This window comes from Megascapheus bottae, chromosome 19, assembly GCF_031878675.1.
Source record: "Megascapheus bottae isolate mThoBot1 chromosome 19, mThoBot2.hap1, whole genome shotgun sequence".
In the NCBI taxonomy this organism is placed as follows: Eukaryota; Metazoa; Chordata; class Mammalia; order Rodentia; family Geomyidae; genus Megascapheus; species Megascapheus bottae.
The window spans coordinates 25,735,099-25,755,848 of record NC_143527.1 but is presented as its reverse complement, the minus strand read 5'-3'; the positions used below and the strand labels follow the sequence as shown (position 1 = coordinate 25,755,848).

Genomic DNA, 20,750 nt, shown 5'->3' with positions numbered 1-20,750 from the left:
TTATATCATATTGTTACAATATTTCACCTTGTTATCTGATATATCTTATATGTGCTTAATTGGTTATTTGAAATTGGATAGGGAAGGGGGGAAATCAAGAGGAGTGGGGGGGGAGGGGAAGGGTGGGATGGGAATGGGGACCATGTCATGAGAAATGATATCAATGTTTGTGAAGTTATGTACCTTCTATCTGGTGAATATAATGTAACCTTTCTATTAATCACAATAAAAAATGTAAAAAAAAAGACTTCAAGAAAAAAGTTCTCCACCTTTTCATGTAAATTCTATTTTTAGTTGAAAATTTTTAACTAATGCACAAAATCATACAATTAAATGCTTAAAGTTAAACATCCCTACTTATTCAGTTGTCTATCATTTATTTATCGTAAATCAGGCAGAATTATGTCTATGGGTTTTTGAGCCATACAGTACATTATCATTACTTATGGTCACCCTTCTTTGAGATACCATTCCAGATGGTCTTATTCTTCTCCAGCTGACATCCACTTGTCAAGCTCTGGGCTACACACTATTGTGAGTTGGAACTGCATTGGCCACCTAAATGTATACATTAATGCATGTTGCTTCTCTCTGGGGCAGCAACACAGGAACGGGGAGGGACACACAGGGCCAGCCTGTAGTCCCCCGGGAGCCAAGCAAGATGGTAAGTATGGATGACCCAGCCCTCCCCCAATTACCGGGGAAGAAAAAACCACGCTGAGTCAGAAGCAGTGTTAACCATGAAAGCCCATCAGATCTCTCTGCTGATCTCTGCTGATCTGCTCTGCTCTCTCTTCTCTTTATTGTGTCAGACAATTAGTTATATACTGTTGGGGTAGGAGAAGGTGGGAACTGGGAAGCTAGCCAATAGGAAGAGGGCCACCGTGCTACCACTAAGGGTCTGGGTGGGGCTTTCAGGTACTGGGCGGGACAGGTGCAGGAAAGCAAGCAAGACCTGTGCTGCTTCAAGACCCGCAAAGCTGCGGGAGGCTCAATGGAGTCAAGTACACAGAGATGCCTTAAGAGAGGTATGCAAGGAGTGAATGCCTGGCCAAAGCCCTTTAATTGCAGCTCAGCCGAAATCAGGCCTCAGAGATGGAGGTCAGGCCCCAACAAATGCAGGCAAAGCATTTGAAATGTAAATCTTGTGACCCACAAATATATCTTATCTCCTTATTTGTTCATTCAGTATTTGTATATTTCAAGGCTTAGAGCTTTCTCCTTCTCTGTGTTATATTCCTTTTCCAGGGACTGAATATAGTATTGTGAAAGTGGTATATTTGACAGGTAAGAATTTTGTGTAATACCACTAATTCAATTATTTTGTTTTGGAACACATATACGGTTCATACTAATGAGAAGAACGACTCAATCGTTAATGTATTTTCATAAGGTGAAAACTAAAAATCTTTGTGATATTCCTGGATAATGTTTGTTAGACTTTCTTTGTCACTTATTTAGCTATGACAAATGATTTTCAATGTATTTTTTCTATATGCTTGTGACTGTGATATAGAAATATAACTGAGTCTAGTATATCAATTTTGATTCTAAGAATATGTGTAAACTTTCTTATAAATGAGTAATTATACTACTCAATTATATGTTGCTTAAATGGTTCTTTGTATTCCTAGAAACTATATGTTTACATTGATGATGCTTGGCATTCAATTGAGTAGAAATTATTACAACATGTATAGTTACTTCTTTTCTTTCACTGGATTATCATTTAATATATGATCATATATATGCATGCATGCATGTATATATGCATGTGTGTGCATGCTTTAGCACATATCTTGGAATAATCATTTTTGTTTGGGTCTCTTTATTACAGGATTCCTTCTTCCAGGTCAGGTGAGAAGGTGAGAACTTTCACCTTTATTATCAGGTATTCTCTTTCCATATTAACTTGAAATTTATATTTAACCTAAATTCTTTATGTTTCTTCATTTCCCCTGCCCTCATATTTTCCTGAATGAACAAATACATTACATTATGTGAGAGGAATCTGAAAAAACAGAGAACTATGAAGGTCTTAGTGTCCAAAGCTTTGAAGAAAGAAGTGATGAGTCTGTGTGACCTGTCATAAAAAATTGCTACAAGAAATGCTGCTGTCAGATAACCACAGCAGTGATTTTGCCAAATGATAAGCATAATTTGCCCTCAAATAAAAAGTCAGAGTCTCAAATAAAATAAAACTAGCGACAAGTCAATCGTTAATTAAAGTTCCAGCAGCTTGGTTTTAACAAGCAGCTAAATGATTGTTAAACTCACTAAGGTTTGGTCTACATAGACCAAGTTTTGTAGGGTGGTAGCAGAGCATAATTCTGCCAATCAATTAACACATTTTAGCACAGATTACGGTGTTTTAGAAATGATCACTTAAAAAAGAAGAAAAACTGAAAACTACATTAACATTCTTGTATTCAGGCTCTTAGCTAATGGAAGACACTTTTTACTTTATATTTTTTAAAAAATGTCATGAGCCTTGTAATCAGTGGTTTTCTCCATTTACTTCTAACTTGATGGGTGTAATCCAAGTTAGACGCATCAGCCTTTAGAACTTTTACTCTTAATGACTAGAAAACAGATCAGGTACAGTCAGATGGTTTAAAATAATTCCAAAGAGCTAGCTTCCAACACTATGTAACAGATGTGTACAGAACAGCAAGCAAAGGAGAATGAAGCAATAGAAAGACACGGAGAGAAGAGTATAAGGGAAGATAACAAGAGTTTGGATTGGTGGCTGGTGCCAAAAGACCAGGTACTGAATGTGCAGGGGTCCAGGGGAGTTTATTATCCCCAAATCAATGCCCAGTTTACTCATCCTGAGTAATTGCTCTGGTATGCATCAAGGAAGAGTATTACACAGAGCTATGGGAATCATATATCCGCATAAGGTGACATGCGGCTTGAACTCAAGCTAAAGACACCAGGTTATGAGAGATAGCCTCTATAAGAGGATATATAAAGAAGATGATTTCACGGACTTCTGAGCTCCAGTTTTTTCATCATTCAATTTCTTATAGGTATGTGTCAACAGTGGATAACCTACAGGATGGTTTTCTTTATAGACTCCAGCCTTCATCAGGATGAAAAATGTTAACTTTTGCACTTTTTTTTTCTCTTTGGCTCTTTCTGTGGTATACTCTACGGTAAATCAATATCCGATATGTTAAAGTCACATTTGCGTCCTAGACAATTCTGTAAATATAGTAATAACTTATGGGTAAAATTAAAAGATGAAAAATTGTCACAATTTCAAGAATGGCTATATCATTTTGTTCAGGCAATAAAATGGTAAGTCTATAAAGAGTTAAGAAAAGGATATTCTATAGGGTACTGAGACTATTCCATGTACTGTTAGTAAGTAGTAGTTACAAAAATGTATTCCAGTGTTAAATTCCCAGAGTAGTTCCACTGTATGTAAATTTATTTTAAAAATTTATTTAAACTGGAAAGCCTTCCATTTATATTACTGGTATCTGACAACATTCTCAGGGTAATACACACAGAAGTCTTCAGATATATTATTTTTTGTTAAAATTACAACAACAAAAATTCAATAAATCTTTGCCTTAGAAGCCATTGATTTCATTTATTTTCAAAGATAATGTTTGAAATTCTCTTATACCCCTTCAATTCCAAGTCTGCATATGAACTTGCACTTTTGACAAATTTCCATTGATTCTGAGAGGATTGGAATCAGTAGACAATTGCAGACCATCCTCAGGAAAGCAATGTCCTCACCTGATGCATACTGGAATTTGAATGAAGGTATCAGATAATAGAGAATACAAAAGTGTGTCTTTGCTATAAGTTGTCTGTTTTAAGATCCAAGGAAGATGCTTCGAATGTGCACTTAGGCTATTTATATCTCAATGGTCCTTATTTTTACATTATCATATTTTAAAACAACAATAACAACAACAAAAAACCAGCATGCCATATCCACTCTGTCTATTTAGTAATGACTCTAATGCAGTGTGATAAAAAAAAACACATGCTGTGTCATGCGTTATAACTTAGGTATTCTTAATTGGATATTTGTAAGATGTTTACTAATGACTGTAGGACCAGTCTATAATATATTATAGAATAAATGTGTCAAAAATAAAAACAGTGACATCCTCTGAAACTTTATATTGTAAAAATGGCCAATCATGCAGCCCAGATGCCATTGTTTATTCCTGCTGAAGACTGTAATGGGATTCGAGCAGCAAATGAGGAAAATCATACAATGGGAAAAGTTTGTTCTGAGAGAGAGAGAGAGAGAGAGAGAGAGAGAGAGAGAGAGAGAGAGAGAGAGAGAGAGAGAGAGAGAGAGAGCGAGCCTGAATAAAAGATGTTAATCTGATTCTCAGCCACATCTGTAGCTTACACTCTGCTTAAACTGACTTCAAATGGAGTTACATTGATGAAATAGGCCAGTGCCATCATTTGTTGTCCAGAGAGCAGGAAAAAGATTTTCTTAAAAGATCTAATCTGTGACTCCAAATTGCTACCACATAAATAATGTCAAAGGAAGAGCCTGCTCTGCTGGAACAGTTATCCACATGAGGTATCAGGCTTCTCAAGATAGGACTGACCCAGCCTGGACACTGTGGGAGACTTGACAAAGCAGAGAATGGCATGGGTCATTGTTAGCAGCTCTATTAAATTTTTCTTAAGAAGTAGAAGCATAATGAACATTTTTAGGCACCAATTTCAAATAAAACACAGATGTTAAATACACTTGTATTGTACTTATCTTCTTTCCGATACCTAGGCAAATATATTTCTATCTTCAGATTTTGGCCAACTCTCAAAATCCTTTTTCTTTTACCAAAAGTGTATTCAGTGATTTCTCAGCAGATAGAGTGAATCAGTGTGGCTCTAAGATTCCTCTTTTCCCCAATAGGCTTTAATTTGGGTGGTTTTCCTTTATTTGATTTTATTTTATCTGTGACAATATCTTGCTATGTATCTCAGCTCTTCCTTGAACTGGTTACCCTCCTGGTGTATACTCTGAAATCACACAAAATGCCCAAGTGCTGGAGTTATAGATGTGAGTGATACCTCTAGTTTCTGGAACATGACCTTAATTCTAAGCCATTTATTTCATAAAAGTGTATTTATATATTTGTGTACTTATGTATTCATAACTTCATCCAAATGTTATTTTAACCTTAGAGTGACTGAACCTCTGTTTGAAACAAAAGCTGTTTTTAAACAATCAAGTCCATCTTTCTCCTGAACTTCTGATGAATTGTATGCCAGTTTTTACATGGATTCATTAATATTGATTCCTAATTGACTATTTCTTTGTCTTCAATATGTTGTGTTTTGGATAACTATGTTCTTTCTTCTTGGTAAAATACTCTGCCGTATTAACAATGCAATTGTTTTTACTTGATCACTCTTTATTTCTTGTGTCCTTTGATATAAGCCTTGAATGTGGTCAAGACCAAGTTTTCATGAACACTTGATCTGATCTCCAGTCAAAGAAATCTACTAAATGAATCAATGGAACTCGATTGCTGTAGTGATATTTACCTTGAGATTTACATTTCCAATTTGCCTGGGCCTGCAGGGTAGTCAACTAGAGCTCGAGGAGGAATAGATCTGAATGAGAGAGACAAACCAGACACAAGGAGGGAGACCAAGACAGTATTCTGATCAAGGCCTCAATATTTACTTTTGCACAGCAGAATATATATGTTTAGCAGAAAGGTAACTGACGCAAGCAGGTTGCTTAGTGATATTGCTTAGTAACTATCTCTATACAACACATACCTGAAACAAACCTGGGGAGAGGGTCAGGAGGTGGTCAAACTGTTCTGCCAAACAAGTTCTTTTTTGCTTAACAGAATATTGCAGTTGGGTCGTCATGGAAGGGGTAGTACAAACAATAAGTGATTTTTTCTATTTACAGACAGAGTCTTACAATTACTAAGTTCTTTCAGTTTACAGAAACTTATAGTTTCTGGATGTCATAATAACAGCTGTTTGGTTCCCAGCACAATTAAGTACTATAATTTTTTGGGGGTCCCAGTGTTCTCTTCAATGAGTAGATGCTGATTGCTGAGTATAAAGCCAAGCACTTGGAATAATTGGTGTTGAACTATCATTTGTTTAATGTCATCTATCATCTGTTTATCATATGGACAGCATTACAAAGTTTCTCATTCATCATTCAAAAATCCAATGAAAGATTTTTTTTAGGTCTCATAGAGTATATATCATTTGTAAAATAAACATTTTGTAGAAGTTTTACTCAATCAAATATGAGTAAACCTCTTTTATACTTAATCTTTATATTATTCCAAGACATTGAATTTTCATTGCCTTTTATTATTCCTAACTTTCTTACAACTTAGACTAGAAAAGTTAAATGGCTCTCCTTTACTTAAATGAAGTTCTTCAGTGCTCTTTCCTCATACATTTATATTACAGGACAAAAATATGTTATTTATTTTTTATAAAGCAACAGTATGGTGTAGAGGTTATGCCACCAAATATTCCTTTTCTCTATGCTAATTCAGGTTCCCAAGTATGAGGAAGCAAAACAAAGAATGTTTAGGGTTTAATTTTTAATAAAAAGTTTCCCAAACTCAATTAAATTCTTAGTGAATCTTGAGTGAAAATGAGATATATTAAACCACAAGAAGCAGTCATAGACATCTAATACATTGGATAACAAGGATTACAACGATGGTTTGGAATCATATGCCTTCAGTTGGTTATTAGACTTTAAGAATGGGATTTCAGGACGCTCTCCTAGATGCATTAGTCCCAGTAAAGTACTTACCAGATAATTCATTATAGTCTTTTCGGGGGATGGGGCAGGGGAAGGGGTTGTAATTTAGAAGAATGCAATTAAAACTGAACTTGATAATTAATTCTGAACTGGTGAGAACTAGTTCCAGAGATTATGACTATAATGCTGTGTAGCCATTGATATAAATATTCATGAAGTTTCATTGTTTTATGGTTTTTTCAAGCACACAGCTTATCTGAAGAAGTAAAATTAAAGTACCATTATTTAACATTACAATGCAAATAAGAATCAATGAGGAAAGAATAGTTAATTCAATAGAGAATGTGAATACATATAAGCATATGTAAGAGACTTTTCTACATATGTGCAGTTGTATTATCTTCTGAGCATACAAATTATAAGACTGAAAGGAAAGAAGAAAAAAGTGGTTTGAGTAAACAATTTTGGACTTTAATCTGGTCAACACTGGGTGAGTGAAATTCATTGAAATCGACTTAACCTACCAGCAAAAATCAATCAACATATAAAACTAATCATGTGCAGCAGAAGAGAGAATGAGAAAATGGTCTTTCTTATTCTATTTCCATTTTTTACTGAGCCATAATGCCATGATAGCTGACCTTGAAGTAGATTCATCTATAACATGAAAATTTCAAGTAATCTGATAGAATAAACAGGGTATGATGAATGGATGAATGGATGGATGCATAGATGGAAACTACAAAGAGAAAAGTAGCCAGAAAGCAGCCATCTAAGAAAATTGAAATAGATTGGAGAAGGTGGAAGAAGAAAGGAGGATAGATTCAAATCATAGTCTTAGATTTGATTTAATTTTATTCAGAGAATTCCCTCTTAATAAGATTCTTATAATTGCTATTTGTTTATATCCTCAAACTTGATGAATCAGTACAAACAGTGTGTTCATTGAAAACTTTATACAAATTTGAGAAAGATTTAAGTCTGCTGCACTGGTATGCTCAGTTCATTTATTGTTAAGCACCATGAAGTCAAATTCAGTGTTATGTGATTAAGCTACATCTGTCTTTGTGCAAGCACTCACCATATTTCTTTAAGTTCAGCAGGTGTTTTGCAAAGATTCTAAAGGATTTTGCACAAAATTAGTGCCTATAATAAAGCAATGCTGATAAAGAGACAGCTTTTTATGTCACTGATGTATTATAGTTTCTTTCTAATAAATGTCATTGCTAGATATTTCAAAACCTGAAGCAGATTTGCTGACTGCACTGTTTTAAAGCATATTTGCTGTGCCTTATTGCTAAGATGTTCTTTTATCGACGTACAGTTTAGAAATTTTATTTGACACTGTTGACTACTAAATTAGCAGCTTTTCAACTTTGCAAGACTTCTGTCACACAACTGACAGAAAAGGTAGAATGTATCAGTTTGCATTAATCTTTTTTGGCACTATCCTTAAGCAATTTGAGACATATTAATTAAGCTTCTCAGTTTGTGAAACAAATGCAAATAATGATTATTTTTGCATGCTTCCCCTCAGAATCTCTGTTACTCTCTGTCTCTGTCTTTCTCACACAAAACTTACCAAGAGTCAAACTATAAATGTAATCATTTTCATTTTTAGTTATTTCATTTTGATGGTTTAAATTTGAATGATTCTTTAATCAGAGGATTTTCCTGAGAAAGTCACTTGTCCTTTGACTGATTGCTGCTTTGTTTGCCTGGCTGATATTTTGTTGGCATTTTGTTGATCTGTCTGTGTGGCTTTATTCATTTGGTTTGAGCTCTGGATTTATGAAATCCTCAGCTCATCATCTGAGCATGCTCTTTTCAGTGGGCATCTAAAAGAATGCAGTTTCTACTTCAAACATAGATCACAGATAACACATAGGCAAAATTAGTTCATAAACATGGACATAAACTGACTTCAGCAAAAGTTATGTGGGAGGCCCTAATATGAGCTGCAAAACAAAGACTGGACCTTTAATTTTGGACATAGCCGAAACTCCTCATATAAAGCATAATCCACAGTACAACTTTCACAATTTTATTTAGTTAAAAAAAATCTAATCTTCTGAGAGAGCTTGGAAATATTGAAAAGAAAAGAAGAGAAAAGGATATTATTGTCTACAATCTATATTCTCACGTTTTTTTTAAATCAAAAATAAGCATTCATTCGTTCAAAAGCAGTTTCTGTGGAAATATATCTATTTGAAGTGGGTGACTGGGAAAGCTACTAAACCTATAGTATCATTTCTAAATCACACATAGAAAACAAAAATCAAATAGATTTTACATATTTGAAGATATACACTACATAGATGTATCTAAATGGTGCATGGTATCCTATAAATACAGACAGCTCTTATGCATCTTTCTAAAACCCTAAAACATCCTTGTGACTCCTGCCTGTAACCTGAGCACTTTGCAGGGAGAGACAGAAGAACTGCAAGTTTGAGGCCCAAATGGATTACATAGCAAGTTTCAGGCCAGTCTGGGATACATAACAAATGTACTTTATAAACTGAGTATATGAAAAAGCTAAATCATAGAAAGATCTTTTTAAAGTACACACTCCACGAATAGGGCACACCTAGATCTTCATTATATTTGTACAATTTATTGAGGTGTATTTCTATTACCATATAATTCACAGCCAGCAAAGTATGATGTTTTGAATGTTCACTGATAATCAGTACCAACCAAAAAATCTAGTTCTCAAGAAATGAAAATAAAATATTCATTTAGTTGTCATACATGGAAAGGTAAAAATAGAGAAAAAAATACCTTGGATTGAAACACGACAAGGGTCTTCTCCCTCTACTTAGTCTGTAGAAAGCTTCAGAAGATGATGTCCCATCATTATAATTTGAAAAGGTTGATCAAACTGCTATAGATTCATATTCCCAAGGCCCATCAGAGTTCTACTTAGAAAGCTTTCAGATGATTAAGAAAAAATAAACTCTGTGCCTACCTTCCCAAGAAAAGATGGACTATGAAAAATATTTTACCTATTAGAACATGAGACAGGAAAGAGATTCCATTACTAGAGCAGCTAATCAACTACACAATTTTAAGAGGACAGGAAAGTTGGACCTTGAACTGGTCAAGACTCTTTCCTATAAAATAAGAGACTGAAACCATGTATAGGAAGTAGACAAACAGTGGTCCTCAAGAAAAAGTGAAAAGGGGGGCCGGGAGTTTGGCCTAGTGGTGGAGTGCTTGCGTAGCATGCACAAAGACCCAGGTTCAATTCCTCGGTACCACATACATAGAAAAAAAAGCTGGAAGTGGTGCTATGGCTCAAGTGGTAGAGTGCTTGCCTTGAGGAAAGCCCAAGGACAGTGCTCAGGCCCTGAGTTCAAGACCCACGACTGGTTAAAAAAAAAAAAGAAAAAGTGAAAAGAAAGTTTGTTTTTGGAGAAGGGTCACAGGATCACTTTGATTTTAAGATTTCCCTTTAATCCAAGTAGTGGTAAACAGCTTTGGGGAGAAGCTCTGGGAACTATTACTGAAGACTAATTGCAATTATAGAACAGATTTAGGTAGTCATAGGAAGAAAAAGGCTGGAAATATGTGTGTCAGGAAGCTTTTTGTTGTAACAAAAGCCTGAGCAGGAGAGTTATAAAGACAAAAGATTATTTGGGCTTTCAATTTCAGAAGTTTAATCCAGGATAGCTTGGCCTTGTTCTTAGGGCCTCTATGGCAAAACAGCACCTTATTGCTGTATAATATTTATTGCAGAATTGTGTGTATGTGTGTGTGTGTGTGTGTGTGTGTGTGTGTAATGTAAAAACAAATAAAAAAGCCCAAACTGTACCAAAAATAGGGTAAGAAGACTTGGGGTCACACAACCCTCTAAAATGGCATGAAGGAATGACTTCCCTTTAGGCCCTCTACACTTAAGGTTTTCTTTATCTATGACTATTACAAAGCCTGAATTACAGCCTGTTAGAATGTGGATTTGGGGGCTATATCTCAAATAGAATATATGACACCCTGGAAAAAGTCTTATGATAACCTGCAGAGCATAGAATTTCCTTATGATGATGGACTGACAAAAACAATACATACACCGCCTACTCTGAATTTGTCTAGTAAGACGTGCCAAGCAGCAGCATTACACTCAAGAGAATGATTTTTCCCCTACTATGACAAAGTCATAAAATATTCTTAGAATGCTGACAGTGGAACACTATGTCAGTAAATCTCAGTAGTATCCCAGTACTGATGATAAATATTGGTCATCTAGAACAGGACATTGAATCTGTTGTCAGACTGAAAGCATTAAGAGTAACTCTAAAATTACAATCTATGCTTAATTAGCTTTTCTCGCTGCATTTGTTAAAGGCTTGGTAAAAGGCGATCTTGTTCTTGAGTAAATAATATTACTTTAGTCCTTCATGTCGTGACAAGATGAAAAGGAAAACTGTAAAAGTATACTAAGAATCCAACAGATAAAACAAATAAAAAAAAACAGGTTAAGAGATGACATGGATTTAAAAAAAAAGTATCAGAGAAAGATTGAAAAATTATTGGGGAAAAATGGGCAAACTGCAGTAACTACATATGGAAATAGCATTCATTGAATTTTTCAGTCTAAATCTAGCATCACCTGAAACCCAGAAGCACATGAGAGTACAAATAGAATTCTAGGACAAATATTCTAATTTAGACGGAAATAAGAAATAAGACAGGTAATTTTTGTTGTTGTTGTTGTTCCTGGGGAATAAACTCAGGGCATTAGAACTGTCCTTTAGCTTCTTCTGCTCAAGGCAAGTGCTCTACCATATGAGCCACAGTGCCACTTCTGGCCTTTTCTGAGTAGTTTACTGGAGATAAGAACCACACAAGATTTTTCTGCCCAGGATGGTTTTTTAAACCACGATCCCTAGATCTCTGCCTTAGGTAAAAATGGTAAGTTCTATTGCACAGATTGTAATAAAAATCCTTTCTTTCTTTCAATTCTTTTACAACTTAGGTGTCAAACCACCTTTGGGTGTAGTTGTCAAGGGTCCATCTACAGATTTCACTGCTATACCTCTGGGAGAGGGGAACAATTCTGCTTGCTACTGTACTATTTGTATATTTTTTCCTGTATCCACACCTCTGTTTATTACAATTATTCTCAAATAGCTGTTCATTTAATTTAGATTATCTATGGTGTGTCAGTGAAAAAGATAATTTTTCTAATACCCTCTATAATACTGAAAACAACTATAAACTATAAAATAAGGAGCAACAGAGCTAACTTTCAAAGGAAAAGTTATTGTATTAAATGGTAAACCTTGATACATGAAGCCATATAGTATGACACTAATTGAAAGGACCTCTAGGATATAGAAACAAAAGCCATATAATGAATGATTGTTGTCCTTAAGGTACTATGTTATCTCTCATCTCTTTTGCTGTCCCTTGGTTATCTCATATTGTTACAGTATCTCACTTTGTTATCTGATATATTGGATATATTTGTATTTGGTTATTTGAAATTGGATAGGGAAGGGGGGAAAACAAGATGAGGGGATTGGGGGGGAGGGTAATGGGGACCAAGACATGTGAAAGGGTATCAATGTATGTGAATTAATGCACCTTCTATCTGGCAAATATCATGTAACCCTTTTACTAATTACAATAAAAAATATCAAAAAATGGTAAAGAGTATAGTAGCACTCTCAAGTCAAGTTTTATAATTCAACCTGAAGAAATTTTAAAAATATAGACAAAAACAAATTATACCAAAGATAGAGAAAAATAAATTAAAAAGTTTCAAATCAATTTTAATTTAAAAAATCCTAAAAGTTGGAGAATAAATGAATCTAACTGTAAATGAAAAAGCAAAAAATAACAGTAGAATTGATAAACTTGTGTATAAAATGGTTTGTAGGAAGAAAGACATGGATGTCAAATGCCCGCAAAACAAGGAAGGACTATTGATGTACAATTGTATTTCATGAAAATTCACTTGATAACTCCGATAAAACAGACTCTTAAATAAACTGATTGTCAATTTTGATTTCAGGAGTAATAAACCTTTTACTATTGTGTATTAAAGAAACTGAGTTTGTAATTAAGCATCTAATCAGAAAGAGTATTCAAAAAATTTTAGTACGTAGCTATATACAAAAATGAAACAAAACACTTAAAAACAATTAAACCAGTTTTGAACAAGTTTCCAGACAACATAAAACCAGGAAGTTCTTCACTCATATAAAGAAATCTGCCTAAGTGAGGTGTGGTGGCACACACCTGTAATCCTAGCTACTCAGGAAGCTGAGTTCTGAGGAAATGGTTCAAAGCCTTACTCAGATACCAAAGGTATTACACAATAAAAACTTACAAGGTGCCATTTAATCCTATCTACTTCAAGAGACTGAGATATGAGGATCATAGTTCCAAGCTAACCTGCGCAAGAAAAGCCATGAGACTCATATCTTCATTTTAACATGGAAAAAGCTAGAAGTGGCACTGTGGCTGAAGTGGTAGAGCAGAGAGCTAGCCTTGAACAAAAGGAGCTCAGGGTAGTACTCAGGCTCAAAGCATAAACTCACGCAGGAAAAAAATGCATTATTTATAACAGCATCAAAATATGACCCTATTTGATGAAAACTACAAAACACTAATGAGAAAAAGTAGCAATAATAAATATTGAGATAACAGCATTTATGGTTTGGGAGATTAAAATGCCCAATATGTTGTTTTTCCCCAAATTGACATATATGTTTAATGAAATCTCAATTATAATCTCAGCATGCTTTGTTGAAGAAATCCACAAATTTATATTAAAACACAATGTAACTAGGATACCAGTGACCAAGTAAGAGTTGCTATTGCTAACTGAAACACCACAAAATGGAAATGATATCTCCTTGTTTTGCCTAATATTTTGGCTGAGAGGTTGCAAAAGAGGCTGCAACAAAAGATTTTGGTTTGTTGAATTTAAAGTAGAATTTCAATACATATTTTTTTCATATTTCCTGCTGGAAGGCTTGATTGCAAAACTGTAAATTTAAAGAGTAGAATAGGACTATTTGAAAAGGGTGTATTATGTAACAGTTGTTCTTAACCAAATTCTCCAAGGTTGCTCAGTTACCATGGCCAGCAGAAGAAAATTCATCTAAATGATTTCTGAGGCTACATACCTTGAAACTACTTGCCTAATTCAGTAGCTTTTCATACGTTTAAAACTCCCCCTAAATCTCCATCAACCTCCCACAGATTCAGATATGTAACCAAACAGAGATACCAGCTAAGCCCTGGATACCTATTACCAAATCAAACTTGGGTGGAATCAGCTTGATCCCTAATAGATGTATGGTTTTGTTGATTTGTATCATTGTAAAAAGATTTGAAAAATGATTTAGTAGCCTGAAGAAGAAAGGGTATCATTAGGATGGCTTTATTGAGATTAGTTCCTTTACCATAGACTTTTAGGATTAGGTAAGCTTTAATAGCTACAGAGAGTGACCATATTTTCTTTCTTCAGCGAGGTAATTTAAAATGTGATAGTCTCAGCAAAATAAGGCATTTCTTGGTTTAATACAGAGAAAGAAATCTAAATAGAGTTTGTAATGTTGAATATCCCTCTGGTTGCTTCTACGGAGCTCAGAGTATGATCTCTTCACCACCTCATGGGAACCACTTTGTAGAGATGTCAGAAACAGTACTGACCTAGCTGAATTGAACAGAATATAAGAAGGAGAGATTCAGCAATGATTTGATCTTATAGATTTCATAGAAACTCAGGGAACCCAGGATGGCAGAAACTAATTGGCAGCTATAAGTAAGAATATCTAAGATAAAAGGTCACTTGTCAGAAGGATCTATCAAAATAGCGTGGATTTTGAAATTTACTAATCGATAAAGTTCATAACAGCAAAACAAAGGTATGGTAGGCTTAGTTGCTACTTGAGCTTTTCAGTCCACACCTTTATGTTAGGTGACCAGAGTCCATATGTTCACATGATAGAAAATAACAGCCCTTTATCCACTTTTCACACCTGGATCAGTTCACAGTGCAGAGCTTCTCAAAAGTCAAATGAGACTAAAAGTCATGCATTATATTCAGGAGTGCATATACATTCATCTTTCTCCTAAGTTTCTCTAAGATAACATACAAGAAATGGAGGAAAGAGAATCTGAATAACTAACTAAAAGTTTCAACCAAGAATTTTCAGAATCCACCAAGTAAGCCACTGATTCCTTTTTGTTATTAGGGGTTGGGTGATGATTTAGATGCTGCCCTGTATTCATCTCACAGTAGGACTGACCAGCAAAGCAATTCTGAGATTATGGTTCTGGCAATTGCCTTTTCGTAAATGACAGTGGGTAATGAAATCATAAATAAAGGCTGGTAAATGGATTAATGAAACCATTGAAGAAATTTAGTAGTCAGACAAAAGGCTTTCTATTAGATAATTCACACCTATGATTTGACCCCAAAGATTCTATGAAAACTGGAGATACTTCATTCAAAGCTTAGGAGTTACATGTTACTTGGATCATACACTGTAACAACTATAAAAGAGGCCACCCAAATGTTGGAGGAGTATCTATGTAAAGAAGGAACTAGGATCATATTCATCTTATCCTTCTTTTGGAATTATGAAAAAATTATAATTAGAAAAATCTGAACATTTATTGTGTCTTGAATGAACAGCAAGAGATTAGACAAAATAACTAAAGACATCTCAGAGAAGGATAACTGTGAATAAGAACCACATGATTGAAAAACAATATATTTCAAAAAATAGGGATAATTAAAAAAATAGAATATTCGGTGGAGGTAGAAGTATATCATCTGTTTGTATATGATCATGAATTTCAAATACATAAAAATCTGACATGTACAGAAGAGATTAAAAAATTGAAATCATCTTTGGTCCACATAAAAATTAGAAAGTAAGTAAGAAAGTGTCAGAGAGCCATCATAATGCTTGGTGGGAGGAAATATATTGCCACAGTGCTTTCCAAAGAAGGAAAATGCGGTGTCCAGATTTACTGAGTCATCTCACCGGAGCGGAGCAAAATTAGTGTTTTCAAGCATCAGATGTGTGACTGACAGGAATGACCTTTTAGGTTCCTGCCAAACCTGAAATTTGATGACTTTATGACTACAAAATTATCATAAAATTTCACCTCCACTTCTTATTCATTCTGCCCTCTCTTCCCCCCTGTCACTGTTTCATTTCTATTTTGTTTTCAGCAGGCCTCCTGAGAAATCTGTTTGGATTCATTTATTCTAGACATTCAAATTTAAGAGTTGACCCCTCAGTCAATGGTTACCAGTCTATGGTAGCACAAAATTATTTCATTTTTATAAGATTTCATCTTGTATTTCCCAAGATACGTCTACGAAACTTTATTTTATAAACTTACTGCCCTAAAAAAGTACTTGCAGTTTTTTTTATCTGATATAAATAAAGCGTTATATGACTAAGAGGGTCTTAGAGAAAAACAATCATGCCTCCATTCAGATGCCTATATCATTGTACAGATAATGGACTTCTGAGTTTTCTTTCTGAAGAAAATCTGCATTTTTTTCAAAATATTATTTCTAAATAGCACTTATAATGGTTTATACACTCATTTAAATTGGAAGTTAATCAATATTCTGGTCCATTCAATTCAATTAACATTTTTGAGAGGAAAACAAAGTCCAGGTAGACAGCATCTTCAGAATCAACCTCTGAACTTTTTTATCATTGTGTTGCATGAGTTCACTTAATGGAACTGGAATTAAGGGCTGTCTTCCCATCCACTGTGGACAACAGGAGGAGCAGGCCTACATAGGGCATATTTGCTTATTTCCAGCTCAAGAATCCCCTAGGATCAGCAGTTCCTGAAAGCCGGTCTCATTACAAGAAAGCTTTTACATATATACACACATACCACACACACACACCACTGAAATCAGATTCTTAGATTTCTTTGAAGCTACTTATTGTAGATGTGTGAATTGTCTTTATAGTTTATTCTCACCTCACACTTCTCTTCACCCTGCTACAAAGGAGACACAAAAATATGCTTTGCTATTTCACACCTCTCTTGCAGGTTAGCTGTGATAGTTTAGAATTCTCAGTTTTACACTCTTCTTGAGTTCCTTCAGTCACCTGTACTTAAAACTTTAGTAACTCCTATTTTCACTATCAATTGAATTGATCAAACATGACTTAGTACCTATTCTCTTTATGAGACAATTTTTTTCTTGAGGCTTTGACTTTTGTTTTTTTTTTCTTGAGTATGTTATTCATTTATTGAGTTTTTTTTTCCCCTAACATAAGGTACCACTCACAGGGCATCTTATCAGTCCATATCTGAATTTAAATTTTACACAAAACTCCAATATCATAATATCTTCAAAGTTCTCTGCATTCTTCAGTTGTCTTTTATTTACAGCTAGGTTTGGGACTCAGGTACAAAGCCTCTGACCCCTAACACTGTTATAAATCTCAGGCCTCTATCTTCCTTGCTAAGAATAATTGCCTACTTCCCTCTTCTCTTCGCACTTGGGGTGCTGTCACTGGTCCATTAAAGGCTGAGGATTTAAGTTTAGTGAATGTGGATACCATTCTTTAGGCATGTATTGAATGTTGCTTGGACTGCAAATTATCTCTGACAATGCGTTAATCTTGACCCTGTAACTAGAGTGAAAATGCGTGAGAACAGGTACTGTGCCTTCCCACTGTGTTCCCACTGAGACCAGTAATGGCTTCTTAAGTGTGGGTTCTTTGAAATTCAGAAAGTTTTTGTGCAAGTATATCGAGCCTATCTCTTCTGCTTATCAAGTTTCCTGTCTTATCCCAGAAAGTGGATTCTTGGAACAATTCAATTACTACTGGTTAAGCTTTCCTATTCAGGGCTGCAGAAGCATTATCTTTCTGTTGACCATCTCTTTTTCCAGTAGTCATCCTTGGAGAAAGTTGGAAGATCCTTCCAAATTCAATCAGGTTGAAAACGCTAATGAATAGCGCGGTCAAGATTTTGGAGTGAACGGAGAAGTTGCCTACCAAGAATTGGTCTGGGTTGTGTCCTTTATTTTAACACTCACTTTTATTAGAGCTTCAAGTAACTATTTTTCATGTTATATTTGCACTATATAATGTAACTATTTTAATGTTCTACTTACATACATTATTTAATGCCACATTTACATTATTTAATGTTGGATTTACATCCAACATCCCTAAGGAACATCCCTAAGGAATTTAAACTTCATGAGCATGACTAAAGCCCTTGTCATCAGTATATCTAGTATTGCTACTGAATGTATATTCCTCTTATCTCTTAGACATTCAGAAGGTTAGTTTATCACCCTGGATTTGACGCTAACAATGTCTTAATCTGTTTGTGTTTGCTGCCACAAAATGTCAAAATAGGGATGTTTTCTGAGTAACTTATGAAGAAGAGAAATTTATTTTCTCACAGTTCTAGAGGAAAGAAAAGGCAGTAGGCATTGATATCTGGTTAAAGCAATTTTCCTTCATTCTGGTTTGTTAAATGGCCCATAAGAGAATCTAGCCAAGTGTTCTAGGAAGTGTCCGTTTTAAGGTTTTTATGCTCGTTAACAAAGAGGACCTATTCTTCTTTTGAAGTCTTTATGTCTAAATAGGATCATCTTACACATTTATATTTTATACGGGATATATTGTTCATATTTAGTGATTGGGCAAAATCCCAGTGCTGGGTTTTCCAAGTGTGTTCTAGTCTGAGAGAAGTAAAATAGATAAGTAACTTTAAAATACTTTGAAAAGTCCATGAAATACCAAAGTATTACAATATGGGTTTAATGTTAATAATGACAATTACAAATGTGAAATAAAATTAAGTGTACATGAAACAATAAATTTTACCTCTAATTTACATGAATTAATGATAAGAATTTTAAGACAAAGGCATTTTGGACTCTACTATCAAAGGAAATACATGACTTCTCAAAGGATAGGAAGACAATGGTTAATTATCTGCTTAAATTTCCTTTCTATTAAAATTTTTGATTAATCAATTTGTATAATTTCCAGTTTCTGATCTTTAGAAAGAGATTAAAACACATCAATTCTGGAAGCCTAACTTTTACACATATGACTGATAGGTAGTAATTTGATGGCCCTGTACATTAATTTGTTCAGGTTGTCATAATAAACTATTACTACTAGGAGTATAGCTTAGAAGTAGAACAGTTGCTTTGCAAGCTGAAAGCTCTAGATTTGATCCTCAGAACCACTTGCACACAAGCACCAATTAAAATATTATCAACCGGTGTGTTGCCTAAACAATATTTTTTGTAATACTAATAGAAAATTGCAAGTTCAAGTCTAAAATGCCAGGTTTTTTTTTTTTTGGGGGGGGGGTCATGTGTCTTGAACTCAGCCTGGGCACTGTCCCTGAGCATTTCAGCCCAAGGCTACCACCTCCACTTCCTGTTTTCTAGAAGTTAATTGGAGAGAAGAGTTTCAGGTCCTTTTCTGATGGGGCTGGCTTTGAACCTTATCCTCAGATCCCAGCCTCCTGAGTAGCTAGCATTACAGGTGTGAGCCACGCGGCTTAAAATGCCAATAATTTGAATTTCAGTCTCATGACTCACCTTCTCGTCTGTAGGTAACGTGCATCCCATGGTGTCTTTATATAGCTTCCTCTTTTGCGGCACACAGGAGAGCTAGTTTTCTAGTATTATTAAAGATACCAGCCCCACAGAATCAGGAGTCCATTCTCACAATGTCATTTAACACTAAGCACTTAATGACAAAATGTGCATCATATTAAGCTTCATGGGCGTTAAGTTTGAATTGGGATGAGGTTGGAGCAGGAATATTCAATCCATTCCTGAACTGGCTGTTATCACCACATACTAAACACAGGATATAGTGCTTATATAACAGGACACAATTTCCTCAAAGCAGAAATCAGAAGTCTGAGATTCCTATATGGTCATCTATTTAGGATAGTCATCCATTCCCTGTTTCTTCATGTGGACTTCTTTTCTATATGTATATATGTATGTATGTTCTACTTTTCTCTTCTTATCAGAACACCAGTCATATGGGATTAGTGCCAAATGTGATAAGCTACATCTACCTTAATTAGATGTAAAGACTCCATCTCTTTTCTTTCATATTTTTTTATTAAAGAATTTATTAACATTGATTTTTACATCATATTTCAAATGACATGTTTAACAAACAAGTGTTCAAGAAGGGAATCTATATGCAATCACTGGAACTTAGTTTTTAGAACTTAATCAAAATTAGGCTAAGGGTTTGTATGTCATAGAATCATAACAATTTATGAAATAAAACATTATATCTATAGAGTCATAGGTTTTTATGTCTATATTGTTATGTTTATATTTCCATTACCATGTCCATGGCATTGGGTATGCGAATATTGAGTCCTTGCTCTTGTACTGTTTGGATCTAATAGCCACATATTAAGGATATGCCTTTTGTTGCTTAGGTCTTGACTTGTCTGACTAAGCATGATTCGCTCTAGATTCATCCACTTCCCTGTGAATGCCATTATTTTATCTTGTCTGTTGACTATGTAGAATTCCATTGTATATATGTATACCACATTTTCTGTATCCATTAATCTGCAGTAGGGCATCTGGATTGATACCATCACCTGGCAATTGTGAATACTGCAGAGATGAACATAGCTGAGCAGGTGTCCTTATCATATCTTGGGTTATGATGTTCAGGATAGATGCCCAGAAGTGGTATGGCAGAATTGTAGGGAAGGTCAATTTTCAGTTCTTTAAGGACTCCATATTTTTTATTAAAAAAATCTCTGTCTCATAACACAATCATATTCTGTAGTACTAATGGTTTAAGACTTCAATATATAATTATTAAGGCACAATTATGCCAGAGCATGTTACAAAAATGTTGAATATTTGAAAAGTACTTTTTTTATGTCTATTTAATCTGGTGACTTACTCAGAACAGCAAATACTCAAATGATACATCACCGAAAAATAACTGCCACCTATTCATTTATAAAGTAGGACTCCAAG

General features: G+C 34.8%; 1 long non-coding RNA gene across 3 annotated transcripts in view; it reads left to right on the top strand.

Moving 5' to 3' along the window:
• The first annotated feature begins 943 nt into the window (after positions 1-943).
• LOC150049743 (uncharacterized) overlaps positions 944-20,750 on the top strand; it is a 45,238-nt gene continuing 25,431 nt past the window's right edge. For 2 of the 3 annotated variants that reach the window (XR_016538879.1, XR_016538880.1), the window contains exons 1-2: positions 951-1,028; positions 1,838-1,865. This is a non-coding gene — a long non-coding RNA (uncharacterized LOC150049743). Of the gene's footprint in view, positions 1,029-1,248; positions 1,288-1,837; positions 1,866-20,750 lie in introns of all 3 variants that reach the window. The other variant, XR_016538881.1, reaches the window with a different exon arrangement.